Source organism: Tachypleus tridentatus, unplaced genomic scaffold (genome assembly GCF_004210375.1).
Source record: "Tachypleus tridentatus isolate NWPU-2018 unplaced genomic scaffold, ASM421037v1 Hic_cluster_2, whole genome shotgun sequence".
Taxonomy (NCBI): domain Eukaryota; kingdom Metazoa; phylum Arthropoda; class Merostomata; order Xiphosura; family Limulidae; genus Tachypleus; species Tachypleus tridentatus.
The window spans coordinates 19,630,169-19,646,426 of NW_027467782.1; the positions used below are offsets into that span (position 1 = coordinate 19,630,169).

The 16,258-nt window shown below is 29.0% G+C and overlaps 1 long non-coding RNA gene across 29 annotated transcripts in view; it reads left to right on the forward strand.

The window, feature by feature from the left end:
• Positions 1–8: 8 nt before the first annotated feature.
• LOC143243365 (uncharacterized) overlaps positions 9–16,258 on the forward strand; it is a 68,388-nt gene continuing 52,138 nt past the window's right edge. For 4 of the 29 annotated variants that reach the window (XR_013024366.1, XR_013024365.1, XR_013024339.1 and 1 more), the window contains exons 1-2: positions 888–1,416; positions 5,336–5,392. This is a non-coding gene — a long non-coding RNA (uncharacterized LOC143243365). The other 25 variants (XR_013024341.1, XR_013024367.1, XR_013024350.1 and 22 more) reach the window with 24 other exon arrangements.

A 16,258-nucleotide genomic window follows, 5' to 3' on the forward strand; every position in this document is an offset into this window, starting at 1 on the left:
TTAAAAGATATTACAAGTAATGTAAACATTGCTTTTGGACTAAATACATTTTATGTGGTTGCTGTAGAATAGTCATTAATATTGTATACGTATGTAACATGGGCATATATTATGTATATAGATATGTAATTAACAGTTACATTATGGAAGACATTAAACCTTGAAGAATGATATATGCTCATAGGAAGAAAAGTATGCAACTCTCATGAAATGCCTTTCAAAAATGAAACTAGTTAATGAAATTATTTCCTTAAAACTTGATAACAAACTTTCATTAAAGTAAGTAGTTTCAGCAAAAGTTTTATTTTGTAAATATTTTTTGGATTTTTCTGATAAAAATTCATTATTTAATGTAGTTATTTACACTTGGACTCTGAGTAGTTCACATGCAAAGTAATTTTTACATAAAGTATAAAAATAATACGTTTTACCTTACTGTTTCTACATTTCATTTGTATAACCTCTAGAACCTCATAAATGAACATCAATTGTTGTTTTTTAAGGTAAATGTTTGTACTTTTTTTTCTCTTTTATGCACCGTATTACTAACTCTATTTGTCATCATCAACAGAGAGTGCAGGGAAATGATTTTAAAATTAACAAAAATGTGTACATACCTTTTACATCTTTATAGAAATTTATTAGTATAGTCATCTTTTTCACATATTCATAATTTAACGTCTTTATCTTTTCATTTATAGTTTATTTTTAACTCTCCTTTAAAATTCTTTGTCTCTATTTATTCTGATATGTTAACTGATACCAATAGGCCTTTTATGTAGAAGTTATTTTGAGAAATTCCCCACATAGGTGTGTTGCCAAAACAGGATGGCTGTGATAGATACCATCTTGTTTATAAAGCTTTCACAATCTATGTAACAAGTTAAGCTTATAAAAACAATTAAATCACTCAAATAGGATTTTTAAAACATAAATTATACATAGTCAACTAAAATATAAAAATTAGATTTAAGTACAATTCAACTGTCTCTAACTATAGCATTTTGAGGTAACAAACTACTGTAAGTGCTGTAGACAATAGTACTGCAGGCTGTTACTTCGACTTCAGTACAAAAACTGTACACCAATTTCATATTAACTGTTGGTGGAGTGGAGTGTAAACTGAGCTCTTTATAACATCTTTGTACACTTGTATTAACTAATTACTTGTACGTCATTAATTTGTTTCCAAAGTATAGAAGATTGGCATAGCACCCATAAAAGGCTGTAAAATCTATTTCTCTTTGCAGTGGATTCAGTTCTAAGATTGCATATATCGTATGTCTCAAAAGGACATGTGAAAATACATTGGCATCTAGACAGTTGTATGCATTGTGAGCTTATGTGTTTACAGTCAGTTTCTGTTAAATTGGAGATTTTTTTTATATAACTTGGATCATGTGACAAGCAAACTATGTGAGCAAAATATTTATTTTAAATGTTTCTGTTGTAACAAAGAATTAAAACTTGGATAACATAAACATTAAATTATATACTATAATGTTAATTTCATTCACATGCATGGATTGTAAAGATGTTTAATTAAATTTTGCACATAATTCAGTAATTTGCATATAAATTAATTTTAAAATGCTGCTGTTCTGATCAGATAAACAGATATGACTTTCAGTGTTATTTTGTTTATCAACACTACTCATCAGTGAGTTTCTGATGTGAGTACTTAAGACTATGTCATTTAAATGCTTCTGTGTGCATTTTAATCTGGAATTTTTTGCCCGTTAGCTTCAGTCAAGAACACTTTTTATATGTCTGGGAACCAAATATATACACGAGATTTACATTCATTGTCAGTGACATCCGTCAATGTATTTATGGCATTTGTACTCGTGATTATAAATGTCACATATATGTTTGTAATTGATACATTTTTTGTTGACTTCGCTCTCTTGAACTTCGAGTAATCCAGTTACATGTCTTATCACAGCTGTATGTGAGAGTGACTTATTTTGTCATGTAATTCTTGGAATTGTGATTTCTTCATGAAGTTATTTGCTTTTATTCTCTTTTTTTTATTATTTTTTCTGTTGACTAAATCACTGGACTTTTCTACAGGCTTTAAAAGAATTTCAAAGTAATTGTTAGTCAGATTGTTTACTTCTGCTATAATTATTTTGGTGAACTTTGTATTTGGTCATTCTAATTTGCTTGAGAAACATCTCTAGAATACTTTAGAATCCTCTTTTCTTAGTCTTGCCTGAAACATCAGTCTAGTCTAGTTATCTGAATGGTAAATGGTGAACAAGTTTTTGTATTTGTCTTGTCCATCCCATAGTTCTGATGCTCATGAACTGTCATGGTTGGTAACCTGTATGGTCACTTCAGCCTGATTGTTAATTGAGAACTTTTTATTAACTACTAGATACCAGTTATTCATTACTTTTTTATCCTGTGTTTTGACAAATAATCTGCTTCCATATTCTTGGAAATCTCAAAGAACTATTTATTTCAGTAGTCGTGGCTGAAAATCAATCATTAGTCTTCTTGATACAGAGACTGGTTGATATATATGTACAGTAGTTTAAATATTCAGTGACCATCATGGAGGTCTGTTTTCTCTTTTTTTAACTCAAGGGAGTTTCAAGTTTGTATTATGTGAATTTTGTTGCATATTGCTTTTCTTTGTATTAGAGGATGTGTGTCTCAGGTTAATAGGCTGGCTTTTATTGGTCACTAGCCATTGTTAGGGAAGGTTGTATAAAGTTTTACTTGTACAGGTCTCATGCTTTTCTAGGTACAAGGAAGCACTGTGCTGGTCTACAGTACATGGAATCCTCTCTTACTTCACAAAAGAAATATTGTTTTTATAAACACCTAAAGTTAAAAAAAGGACAAAAACAGTTACATTATTTAACTAGTGTTTCAAGCAACTGCCCTTCATTAGGTTTGATATTGTTTAAGGTTATTTAATTTTCTCAAGTTTCAACACAACTGTTCATTGTTATTTGTGAATCTTTTCCACTTTTAGAAAGAAATTAAGGATGTTTATTGGATAGCATTGTTAAATTCTATAACAGTATGACATCATTCTTAGTCCTAGAATTAATGACCTTTGTGCATCTCTTAAAAAAAATTTCAAAACAACTTTGTATTTTTTTTTTTTATCAATATCACCTATATTTTAATTCATTTTTCTATTTCCCATATATTAGTATTGTTTCCTACATATTAATATCACCTATATTTTTATTCATTTTTCTATTTCCGGTATATTAGTATTGTTTCCTATATATTAATATCACCTATATTTTAATTCATTTTTCTATTTCCCATATATTAGTATTGTTTCCTATATATTAATATTGCCTATATTTTATTCATTTTCATTTCCCATATATTAGTATTGTTTCCTATATATTTCTTTACATTATCATTTTCTGTAATACCTGTTCCTTTTTATTTTTCTATTCTGTGAAAACTGTTTTAACATCTTTTTAACTGTTGTCACTGCCATCTTTCATGTGATGCACACATTTTTTTATGTACATCTAAACATGACAGGAATGTCTTCTGTTATTATTGACATAAATGACATCAACATCTGTACTTGTAATGTGCCCTACTAATCATTGCTCTTTTATTATCCTAAAAAAGGAATAGTCAATCTAGTTAAAATATTTTATGTCACCTTTATTGGGTTATATGTGGTACTGATAAAGATTTCAACACTCATTCAGTTTCACATGTACATAAACAGTCAAAGGATTGTTAGGCTAGTTTGGCCTGCTTGAAATGAATAGTGTATTTTGTTCAGTTTTAAGTCTTGCTCAGTATGTTAGTTATTGCTATTTCTTTTCCAAAAGTTTAGTAATGCATTTGAAAGCCACGCTGTGTAACATTGAATAGATTCAAAATAGTTATTGGTATCTGAATAGACCTATTTGCTTAAAAGTTCTACCAGTCTATAGAAATACAGAGATAAAAGTTATAGTTTTGTAAATCACCTTTTGAGTATATGCATAAAGATTGGCTCTGCTTACTGTTACTGGGAAGATTTTAAATTTTTCATGAAACATTAAGAACAAGTTATGAAGTACTTTAGAAAAATGATAAAAGTAGCATGAGATAGACTTAAAAATTCAAATAACTTAACTTTATTTTAACTAAACATTTTAGTAAACTGAAAACATTGAAGATCTACATGTTGCATTCTTTGGAAATAAGAAGCTTTATGGCTGTCACATATTTACAGTGTTAAAGAGTATAATGTGTGTGGTAGAAGGAACACTCTAAATGTCCCTCTGGTGTTAATATATATAATAAACAGTTTGTGTCATGCTTCTTTTTTTTTAATAGTAATGGTATACAATTTATATCATTGTTTTGTAACAAAACTCCCAATTGATATTGTTAGGTCAACTATGGTATTTATGTTGTGAATGTTTAATATACATATTGGTTTGTTTTTTATTCTTGTTAACTTTGGTGATAGAACAAAACAATTTAATTCAGAAATTATTTAGATTTAGAATTGATATTTTGTCTTTATTGAGCTTAGAGTAAGTTATTGCACAGTACATTTTTAAGCTTAATTATAAAACAAATAATACCCTAGGCTCACTTATTGCACCACGATAAGTTAAATAGCATTTTATTTATATTTTTTTAAGTTGTTTATTAACATTGAGGAATACACAAAAGTAAGATAAAAGTTACCAAGGGTTTCAATGGAGTAGTGTTTCAACTAAGCCTTTGTTATAATAATGTTTTACACCCAATGCTTATATTTAGGCCATTAAATACACCTTCTGTTACTAATGTTAAGATCAGATGTTAGCTAGTTGTGTCTTAGTGTGAATGTGTAGTATTTAAAGTACGTAATTCCCTCCAGTTTTACACTGTTAAATTAGGGATAGCTAGCTGACTTCCCTCTAGTCTTACACTGTTAAATTAGGGATAGCTAGCTGACTTCCCTCCAGTCTTACACTGTTAAATTAGGGATAGCTAGCTGACTTCCATCTAGTTTTACACTTCTAAATTAGGGATGGCTAGTGCAGATAGCCCTCGTGCAGCATTGCATGAAATTCAAAACAAACAAACATAATTAAAGATGTATTAACTGTGGAAACTGTACCAAGTAAAATAGTTCCATATATTTTTTGATATCACATCTTCCAATTATTTTAGTTTAGTCACAGAGTCCATCAGTCTCCTTTCACTAAAACTGATTTCTTATTATTGCTTTCTGACTTATAGTGTACAATTCCTTCTTCTTGTAATTTTGTTAGTTAATTTACGTATAGCAGTTTACTTTATTTTGGTGCACTGGAATTTATCTTGCAGAATTTTTGTAGTTATATTTTCTTATAACTTCTAGATCTTTTCATGACATGGGACTGGGCAACCTACTTTCATGACTATGGACAAGAAAATAGTAAGTATTGAAGGGTAAACCCACAAGTTGCTGTAGTTGTGCTTGAAAAGTAAGTGGAACATAAAAGTGATCAAAGTTAATTTTAAATGTCACTATAACTTGCTTTATTATAAATTGTTAAAGTCTTTCCAATAATTATTATGCATGTTTTGATTTTTAAAAAAGGAAAAAGGAAACGTATAGCCACCTGAAAAGTTGTATGTTTAGTTACCTAGTTATATGTTGCCCTTAAGAAACCTGATACTATTGATGTCTTACTCCAAGACAAGTCCTGCAAGATGTCAAGTTTCATTTTTTAAATTAAAAGTTAAGTCTTATTTAGTTTCTCAACTAGCCTTTGACAGATGTAAATACAAATTTAGAAAGAATGAAGGTAAGATGATAAATAGTTGTAGACTCTGAATAAAGTAATGTTTTATTTTTTTCTTTCCTTAATGTTAGTTTATTTTTAGTATTGGTTAAATTGTTTGATATATATATATTTGTTTATGAGGATTATTTAGCATTGTTATCTTAAGATAAGTGTTTAGAACAAAACTAAACCTCCTAAGCTAGCTGAATTTTTGTTTGGGATTATAGCAAAAAATTTGCTTGCATTGAGGGTACCATAAGAGATGAATCAATACCTTTTAATCATCATAAGTATGGTGATATGTTAGACGTATATAATATTCATTACTCGTTTAATTTTTATTTGAACTATGTAGGTATTTTGTTTTGATCAGAAGTTGGAAACAGTTGTAGATTTTATTACCAAAAAGTTTCTCTCTGTAGATGTTTTTTATCATAGTTATATATTAAACATAACTTGAGAATTCTCTGTATTAATACCATAATTATTAATGAATCAATTTTAACTGTCGAGAGTTTAATAATAGTTGAATGTCTGTTGTGTAGTCAGTTAATCATACATGCATACAATTTGCACATATTCACAAGATGATAAGTTCCAATGCTTCACATTAAATAAACATTCTTAGATTTTCATCTCCACCTGTAATGTGAGAGTAATAAAACATTGAATACAAAGTAGATAAATATTATCAATATATTATTTTTCTAAGGTAGATAGAAATAAAATCTTAAATTTATGGTATAATGTTTATAACTAAAATTCTATTTTACATTTTGAAGTTAATAATCATGAATGTGTTAGTTAATTTAGCCATAATTAGTTTCATTTAGTAGAAAACCACTTAAATTCAGAATGTTTGTTTGTTCATATATTTAACAGTGCTTACCACAAATTTGCACAATTAATTGATACTTTCTTGCATATAAATACGATAGTTTTCCTTAACCTTTTTTTTATGATAACTAGGTGCCTGGGATTTTTATAATGAAAGAACACCTCATATCTGTTAAAGCATGTCTTGTTAGTTGGCATAACTGAGAATATAGGTACTTGTAGGAATATCATGAAGTATATAGTTTGTACAGGTTGATCTGTAAGTAATTTTGAAAATTTGATATTTAAGGTTGTTCTGTGTGTAAGCTTCTTTATAATATAAGTTATATATGGTTTTAACTATCAGCTTTGAGTTGTACTTATGAGATAAAATTCATGTTTTTTGTTTATGTGTTGAAATATCCTTAAGTCATTCAATCAAAGTAATTTTTTTAGAAATATGTAAAGCATATAAGTGTTTGAGTAATTTTGCACAGTAATTATATGTTCAGAAGTTACACTGTGCACAAAAGAAGCTTCTCTACCACAATAAAAATACAACTGTTCATGAGTAGTTTGTTGATCCTGATTCTAAAAATTGTTGAATATTACTGATCACCTCTAGTTTTTGAGCTGTGTTAGGTTTATTCTAAATATTCTTATATATTGTGAAAATAACTCTCTCTGATAACTTTATTTGAAAATTGCATTTAAGAATGTTCAAAAACAATGTGTAATTATATACTGAAAATACACTTAAGCTATGTTTAAAACTTTCATCATGGTATTATTATTTATTTCTTTTTACAAAATACCTGACTGACTTGTTGCATCTTTTATGTATGTTGTTAGTTTCATGCTATAAGAATCAACAGTAATCTTCTGTCATCACATGATTCCACTGTCTTTCTTGATGTTACTGTTCTATTATAGACATATCTTAAGGGAAGTGCTCACCAAGATTATTGCTCACTGCACCTAGATCATTTGATAAGAAGCTTAATTAAAAGTGTGAGAAGTGTAACTGTAGTGACATCTTGGACCCAGTTTTCCTCTTGTTCTCAGAGATATCATTAATCATCACAACATAGTTTTCATCTCTGTAAATTCCTAAGAAAATTTTAACAACCAGTTTGAGTGATTTCCTAGCAGTAAGTTCTTTCTGACTGAGTAGTGTTTTAAAATCACCATTCATCAGCACTTCCCAAATCTGTGGCCCAACAAAGATACCACCTTTTAGTTTTTACTTCACTAACTTTTTGAAACTTATAAGACAGATGGAGTGGGGGAAGAAACATATCTTGATGATTCAGTGAAAGTTGGTACTCAACTTTCTGTTTTCCTGGAACATAATTCTCTCACTGGCCATTCCTTTTTTTTTTAATGAATTTTATGATATCGGCTATCCCAGACAGACTACAGTGTTTAGTATACTCACTTTATAGACTTAGCAGTAGTGGATATTTGATTGCTTCAGGTATAAGCTGCATGTTCTACTATGTTTACAGCATTAATAACAGGAACCAATGGCTTAGTGTTCCCATTATGTAAAAGCACAGTTTTCACACTAACTTTAGATGAATTGGTAAAATGTTTTCTTTCTTGAGAGTATATTCAGTACTTGATTCTTCAATTAGTGCATCAACATTTGTACAGAAACACAAAGTATCTTGCATGCTGTAGTGAGAAGCAAGACTTTTATGATAAATTCCATTGCCGTAAATGAAATTTCCCCATGCTGTTTCAGTATAAAACAAGTCACAGATCTGATGATTTAGCTCATCTTGTGTGATCAGATGAGGCAGTTTATGCTGAGATGCCACAGGGATAAAATTACCAAATGAAGGAAGTCAAGATGATTCATTGTCTTTTTTTACAGTTTTACTTCTATTTCCCACTTTTCTGCTGGATGTGACACAAGAAAATCATCCCCATGAGATACTGGTTTCATCACAATCTCTGGATATTTAGTGTATTGTTTAGTTTTGTCTGAATATCCAGAAATATTAATGCAAAAATAACAGTTAGTTAGATGATCTTTGGGCTCACACTGTATCATTGAAATTGTCAATGACACAATTGCTCTTCTTTTATTCAGCCACTATGTGAAGCCAGATTTGGAAACTGTACTACACAAATGTAGCATAAACTGTTTAGGTGGTTTTTGGACTTGAAGTGAAAGCAGTCAGCACATGAAATAATTTTCTAAAAAGTATAAAAGAATTATGTTTAGAGAACTAGCTTAAAATATTTTAAAAACAAAATTTTGATTTTATTTGATAATATCACAGGTATGATGTGAGGAAGATGGACTTTGTTTTGAGTTTGCACAGAGCCAGACAAAGTAACCAACTGAGTGAGTGAGTGAGTGAAAAGCATTTGAGAGAGAGGTGTATCACTCTGCCCATTTTAAGCTCAGTTGAGGGACTCCTCAAATATTCCTGGGCAGAAAAGGTGAACATGGAATGAAGCAAAATTGGTGCAAGTCATTATAATTTTATCAAGAACAAGTAGCACATATGAACAGTATATATGGAGTTTTACACCAATACAATACAGTTACTGTTTGAAGTAATCAAAATTAAATTCCTTTTGTTCATTAAACTTTCTATGTAAACTTAATTTCACAGTATAAACCTATTGAACTGAGCTGATTGTATGGTATTAGACGTATTGTTGATAAAGTAGTGAGATACTACATTATCTTAAAATCTAGAGGTGATGGACAAATTCTGATTACATATCTGAAACCAAAACTATTTAATTACCAAGAATCACTTGAGTTTTCTCTAGTAGCAAATGATTTGTAATGCAGTGTTACCTAAAACATTGTTTAGGGCAAATTTGTGTGTGCAGACTTATAAAAGAATTGATTGATTGATTGATGAATTTGTGTCATAAAGATAAAAAGATTTTTTTGTTTTTTACTTTACAATGGTGTGTTTACACTTTATATTTTATAATGCATGCTTTTGAACCAATTGCAATGTTTATTTATTTATGAAAAGTGTATAACTACCTTTCAAGTTGTTTTAGAAATAAAATTATTGCTAAAAAATACAAGTTTCAAATAATGCAACATTTTTTTAAAGGGTCTTATTTTTTTTTAGGTAGGTCTTGTTCAGGCTTGTGAATGAAAAGGATAATATAATTTACTAATTTTTTAAAATATTATTAATTTGACCTGTCCATACTTTTAGTGTGAATTAATGTTCTTTATTCCCTTAAGGGTGAGAGAAGCAGACAAAAAGAAAAATATATTTTCAGCATTAAAAAAGAATCAATGAGACAAGAAGAAGTTGGTAGAAACCGTCCTAAAACAGCTCAGACAGTTAACATCAAACAGTGATTAGTATAATTGTACTTTATTCTTCCCTTTGTTACATATTTTGGTTTCCTATAATTACTGGCTTGATGGAAAGTATCCATTCAGTTTTTTGTGTGTTTAATGAATTAGTAAAATGTGACTGTTCAATGTCAAGAACATTGATATCAATTATTCTGAGAAGTGAGTGAACCAGGCTTTCAGTTAACATTAATAAAATATAAAGATTCTTATTATTATTAAATTATTAAAATTATTTGACCCATGTGTTGCTTTATTTCTCAGTTTTAAATCACTTTTTGTTTAGCCCATTTATTGTGTTATAGAATAGGGAAAGAGTGTGATTCTAAGGGAAGTTTGATATTATAATTAAATTGTGATATTAACACAAATAATAAAAAAACGACATTAAACTCGGGTCAGTGTTATAGTTCTCTTCTAATTTTCCATTTGATTTAATAGCCAGCTCATAACTGTTTGGTCTCAAGGTAATATATAGATAGTAGAAAATGAACTTGAATCATCTAATAAACTGTTGTTGTGACACAACTGAATTCCTTGTGTTTTTCTGAATATAACTTAACAACTAATTGTAAAGTTACATACAGATATTAGAATATAAACAAACCTTGTGGTCTAATAAATAGCAGCTATGATAGATCTAAACTGTCTTCTTTATGATTCAACACACTGATATAGTTGTGTTAAGAGAGTCATCTGTATAAACAATATCTGTAAAGATGTGTTTTCAAAACAAACACCAGGTGCCTTTATGAGATTTTTAGAATAGTAATTAATACAGTTTTTCAAGTGTGGTCCCAGTTAGTACTGGAAGAAACATCATCATGTGGATACAAAGTAAAATTGCCAACCTGGTATGTGGTGAAGTAAAATGGTGAGCAGACAATACAGGAGAGAACAGTTAGTATTATGTACAATAATTTAGGTATAGTTGACTGGTATGCTGTAACATAATAATACATTGTGTTATAATAATCCAAAAATGGTTAAATGATTGTTACTATACCACAACTGCTGCATCCTAATGGCAGACACGAGAAAAACACAGTACTATGACAATGAAAAAAAATGGTAATGTGATTGTTACCCTGCTAATATGGTATACTCTAATATAGTGGGAGATGCTAAAAACAAACAGTACTACAACCATGAAAAAGTGGCTAAATGATAGTCACTGTGCTGTACCTTGATTTTGCTATAAGGTGACTTTTTTGTGGTGCTAAATAATTTGACAAATTTGAGAAGAGCATATGATGTTACTACTATAGAATAATTCAGTTTGTTTGTTATATATACAAAACAAATATGTCTGTAGTAATATTACAAAGTAGTATAATTTGTATAAACAGACTTTTCATCCTCTACTTACATCAGACAGTTATAGAATAATTCAGTTTGTTTGTAACATATACAAAACAAATATGTCTGTAGTAATATTACAAAGTATTATAATTTGTATAAACAGACTTTTCATCCTCTACTTACATCAGACAGTTATAGAATAATTCAGTTTGTTTGTAACATATACAAAATAAATATGTCTGTAGTAATATTACAAAGTAGTATAATTTGTTTATCATTGTATAAACAGACTTTTCATCCTCTACTTACATCAGACAGTTATAGCTGGTTGTTCAGTTTGTTTGTTATATATACAAAACAAATATGTCTGTAGTAATATTACAAAGTAGTATAATTTGTATAAACAGACTTTTCATCCTCTACTTACATCAGACAGTTAGAGCTGGTTTTTACTTAATATTAAACATATTTACGTGCTGCGTATCTGAAAGTCAGTGTTCAGTTTATTTTGAAATAAATCTCACACATCTCATGCTTGTAAGAAATGTTTGGTAGAATAGTCTACAAATGGGAAAAGGACTTTTAAAAAATCTTAAAAATGGGAATTATGTTTGACATGTTTCTCTAATAATTGGACACTGAAAGAAGTTAGTTGTGCTCAACTTTTATGAAACATTTAAAATTGTGCCTTTTACTTGTCATATAAGTATGCTACTGGTTGAATTGTAATTGACTAATTAGATAAAATAATTATTAGTTATGTTGTACTGTACATTTTAGCCTCATAATGAATGACACATCATCAGGTTATTATGGGGTATAATTGTCAACAGTTTTTGTACTTTACATTAAATAAACCTCACTATCTGGTAGATGGTGTAGTTAAATACTTTTCCTTTGCAAAGAGGTTTTAGTGGAATAGTCCATTACAGTTAATAATAAGATAATATAATTTACTTTGTTTGTGTGAATAATACATACTTCATGAAAAATATGTTAAGATCCAATTTTTTTCATAATTACAGTCATTAAGTGTTGCTTTTTTTTATATATCATTCATGTTTTTTCATTTATAAATTTGACTGCTCATGGGAGAGATGTAATTAAACATTTAGGTTTTTTTTTTTCTCTCTAACACTATACTGTTTCTTCTTCTGTTTGTTTAATTTGTTTGTTACATGAAATACCAATTTTGAAGGTCCCAAACTTGTAGATGTTTTCAGCACTAGAACTACTAGTAAACATTTGTTAATGAAGAAGAATTTTTGTAACCTTACTCCTGTTACTGATTGTAAACAGAAGACTTAGTACTCGTGATTTACATATTAATTTGTGTTAGTACAAGTTTAGTACTATATCATGTTGTTTTTTTAATTCATGGAATACCTATTGTGAATCATATAAGATACTCAAGAGATTCAGACAAATGAAAAAGGTACAGAGCAATATAAAATTCTAACAAAAGATAGCCATGTTTAGATAGTGAGTAAAAAACTTGTTTTGTTTTTGTTATTTGTTGTGAAAAAAAGTCAGAGTGGTCTTTTAACTAATATAAAACAATTTGTTAATGATAGTGCAAGTTCCCTTGCACAGGCCTTCAACAGTTACAAAGATTAGTGATAAGGGTTAACATTTTCTGTGACCATCAGTTGTTTTAAGGGTTCAAAATATTTGTAAGCTAATAACCATCATGAAGGGTGGAAATTTCTGTGAAGTATCAGCCCCTGTGTTTCTTAAATGTTTTCACAAAAACTCGTAGTTGTTTACAATCCATTTTATCAGATTGAACTTCAGTGGTCACATCATGATTCAAACTGCTTACTCTTGAATGTTCAACATTTAGTTGTTTCTTGTCCCAGCCTTTTGTATTACTTTGTTTTGACCATACATTTTTTTTTTTTTTCAGAATAATATGTTACTGTGGACATGAATAATTAGTGTAAATATGTGTATATTGCTTTGACATTTTGAACTATGAAGTGCTTCTTTATGTTTAGTTTTACATTTCTGGAAACAGCTAAAACCATTTAACTGAATTGGAATTTTAACACTCGTTAAAAGGTTATAAAATTTGATAATATTGTCATGCTTTTGCTTTTGTGTAAATAATAAAAATTTATCTAGAAACTAACTTTAAAACATAATATTTACAAGCAGATTTCAAATAAAACAAGTCAGAACTGTTTTTTTTTTTTGTGTGTGTGTGTGTGTGTTTGGAAAATATTTTATTAATCATTATAAGCTTATAACTATTGCAAAGAAACTGTATAACATACTTATTTTTCTGGTTGTGTTAGATGTTGATATTTTTCAGTTTGAAGAAATCAAGTATTGTGGAATGTTTTTTTGTTTAGTAACTAAGAAAGATATTTATCTGCATTGTACGTTGTACATTTTTTATGTTTGTGGGGTACATTTTTTTTTTCCACAAAATAGTTTATTGTAACTATCTGTCCATACCTTTGTTGCTGAGTTTTTGGGAGATAGTTTTCAAGTTCGTTTTGTGTGCAAACCAAATAATTTCCATAAAATCAGTTTATAAATGTTTGGTAAATTGATCCAATTTAATAATACCATTTTTTTGCTTGAGTTGTATATAGAGCTATATTTATATGTTTATGTACACAGTATATTTATTATCTGTTTTGGTTTCTGAAAATATTGGATGGATGAATGGATAGAATACATTAAAAGTTAATTGTATACTTATAGTTGTTTTGTTAGCTGGTGTTTATTTTTGATGTTTTAAACAGTAATTTGTATGTATTAACCAGTACTATATTATATGAAACTATATTGTTTTATCCAATAACAAACAAGCATACTTCAATGACATGTTGGTTGTTGTTTTTTTTAAGTTAAGAAATAATAATACAGTTGTTAACAGAATGACTAGTACACAGTTTCCAAAAAATGTTTTTTGTAGATTGTTTTTATTATAGGCTGTGTTTGACTTACAGATCTTGCTGTATAGTCACAGTTCTTTGTAGTAACATTTACTCTGCAACTCTAGATACGTATACTTCTCCCTTAAGTACTTTTGTCAGACATCATTTCATTTGTATGTCATAAAAACGTGATGAATATAATCTATAGCCTTTGTTACTGTTTGTTTTTAACAACTAAAATAAGAAGACAATTTTTATGACACACTATCAAGATGTTCCTCTCATTTAATACTTCTGCTTATAATGACGTAAAATTATTTTTATGGAAGTAAACATTACAACTTTATTCAACATACATTATTATTGTGGCATTATATTTCTGATTTTATTTCATAACATTCAGTTTGAGATGTTTTAAGGATAGTTTGGTATAGCTGTAGCAATGTATCCATGTCTGATAAATTTTTTAGTGTTCGTCTTTCTTTTGTTCGTGAATTCATATGTCCTAATGTGTTATTAAATACAGTTATTGTGAAGGAAAAAGAAAATTTATTGAATTTTTAACATGATACAGGATATTTGAATATTTTAAGTTATTTGCTTGAATCATTTCATAATATTCATTATGAAGAATGAAGATTTAACAATCTGCATTAAACAGAAGTTTATTTATACATTGCTATTTATCTTTAGTTAAGAAATTTTTACATTTTTATGTTAGAGATTCCATCTTTTGATTTCCCATCCTGTGTTATAATCCTTGTACAAATTTTACAGTCCTAGTTATTCCCTTCCTTGGTGATCAAGTCTGTATGTATATCTTCCCCTTAAATAGCTGATTGGCAAATAGCAGTATTTTACATCAGCTGTTATTATCTTTGAAGAAAGTTCACTGAATAAAGTAAATTAACATTTTTCCAGGGATATTTTTAGAATGATACAGTCATGTTCACAAAGCTCTCTTTGCCTTCAATTGAAGGTTTACTGTTAGTAATAGGGATAACACAAGACGAGTGTGTAAAAAATATTTTATATATCAATTTTTTTACTTCCAATAAAAAATCTTGCTTACAAGAAAACGTGGACATTTCACACTATTAACTCATCACCTCTTTTGTATGCCTTTTTTCAAGGAGCTACCACTAATAAAAAATGGCCATTCTGAATTTTTATAGTTTATTAACTAAATGTGTAATAATCACACAATCTCACATTTTCTTATTGTAGTAACAGAACAAAAAGTGTATTATACATACAGCTGTGATTGTTTCACAGTTTTGGTTTGGAATGTTTAAAAACGAGTGGTGTTCAATTTGAAGGTTTTGCAAGTTAAACAAAGGAAATTTGACAATTTTTAGATTATAAAATGTATTTTTAACTTTAATACTTTGGTCTACTTTCATCATTTTGGAGTAGTGATCAAGTTCACACAGTAGATCGTTCTTTTGTCAATTTTCAAAAGTAATTTAGAGAACTATGCAAGAGTCTGTTGGCTGTGGTTTGTATATTTGTACATAAATTTTCACAATGTACTACGAGAGACTTTGTATGCTGCAGTAATTATTAAGTTTTGTATTGATTGTATTTTATTTTTGTGTTTCAGTCCTATGTTTAACCATAATGGAAATGCATATTCGATAGTAGGTCGTATATATGTTTTGTAGATTTTTATTATGTTGTCTGGTGAGGTTTCTTGGTTTTTGCCGGTTAGACTATTTGCATAATTTCTGCGTTTCCAATTTTTTTTAAATATATTATTTGCATGTTTCACCCACGTTAATTTCGTATTGACGGTTAAATCTAACAGGTTTGTTGTGGTCTGGAGAAGTGTTTCGCTCGTGTGTAATTTGGAAGGATCTCTTTTATGTTTTGTTTGTGAATGTAACTAATTGATTTTTGGTAAGTTTGGTTTAATACAATATTTCTCACAGTATTCTTCTATATTATCTAACAACAGTTGTAGATTTGTCGCTGTTACGGATGGGGTGGGAGCACTTTTCCAGACCACAACATCCTCCGCGAATTGTAATGCATACCCAAGTTTGGGTGTTTTAAGGGCATATTGATGAACAGAATAGGGCTAATTACCTCTCTTTGGGGGACACCAACCTCTGGAATAAAGGCGAAGGTTCCCCCGATGAAATAATAATTAGTGATGTCGA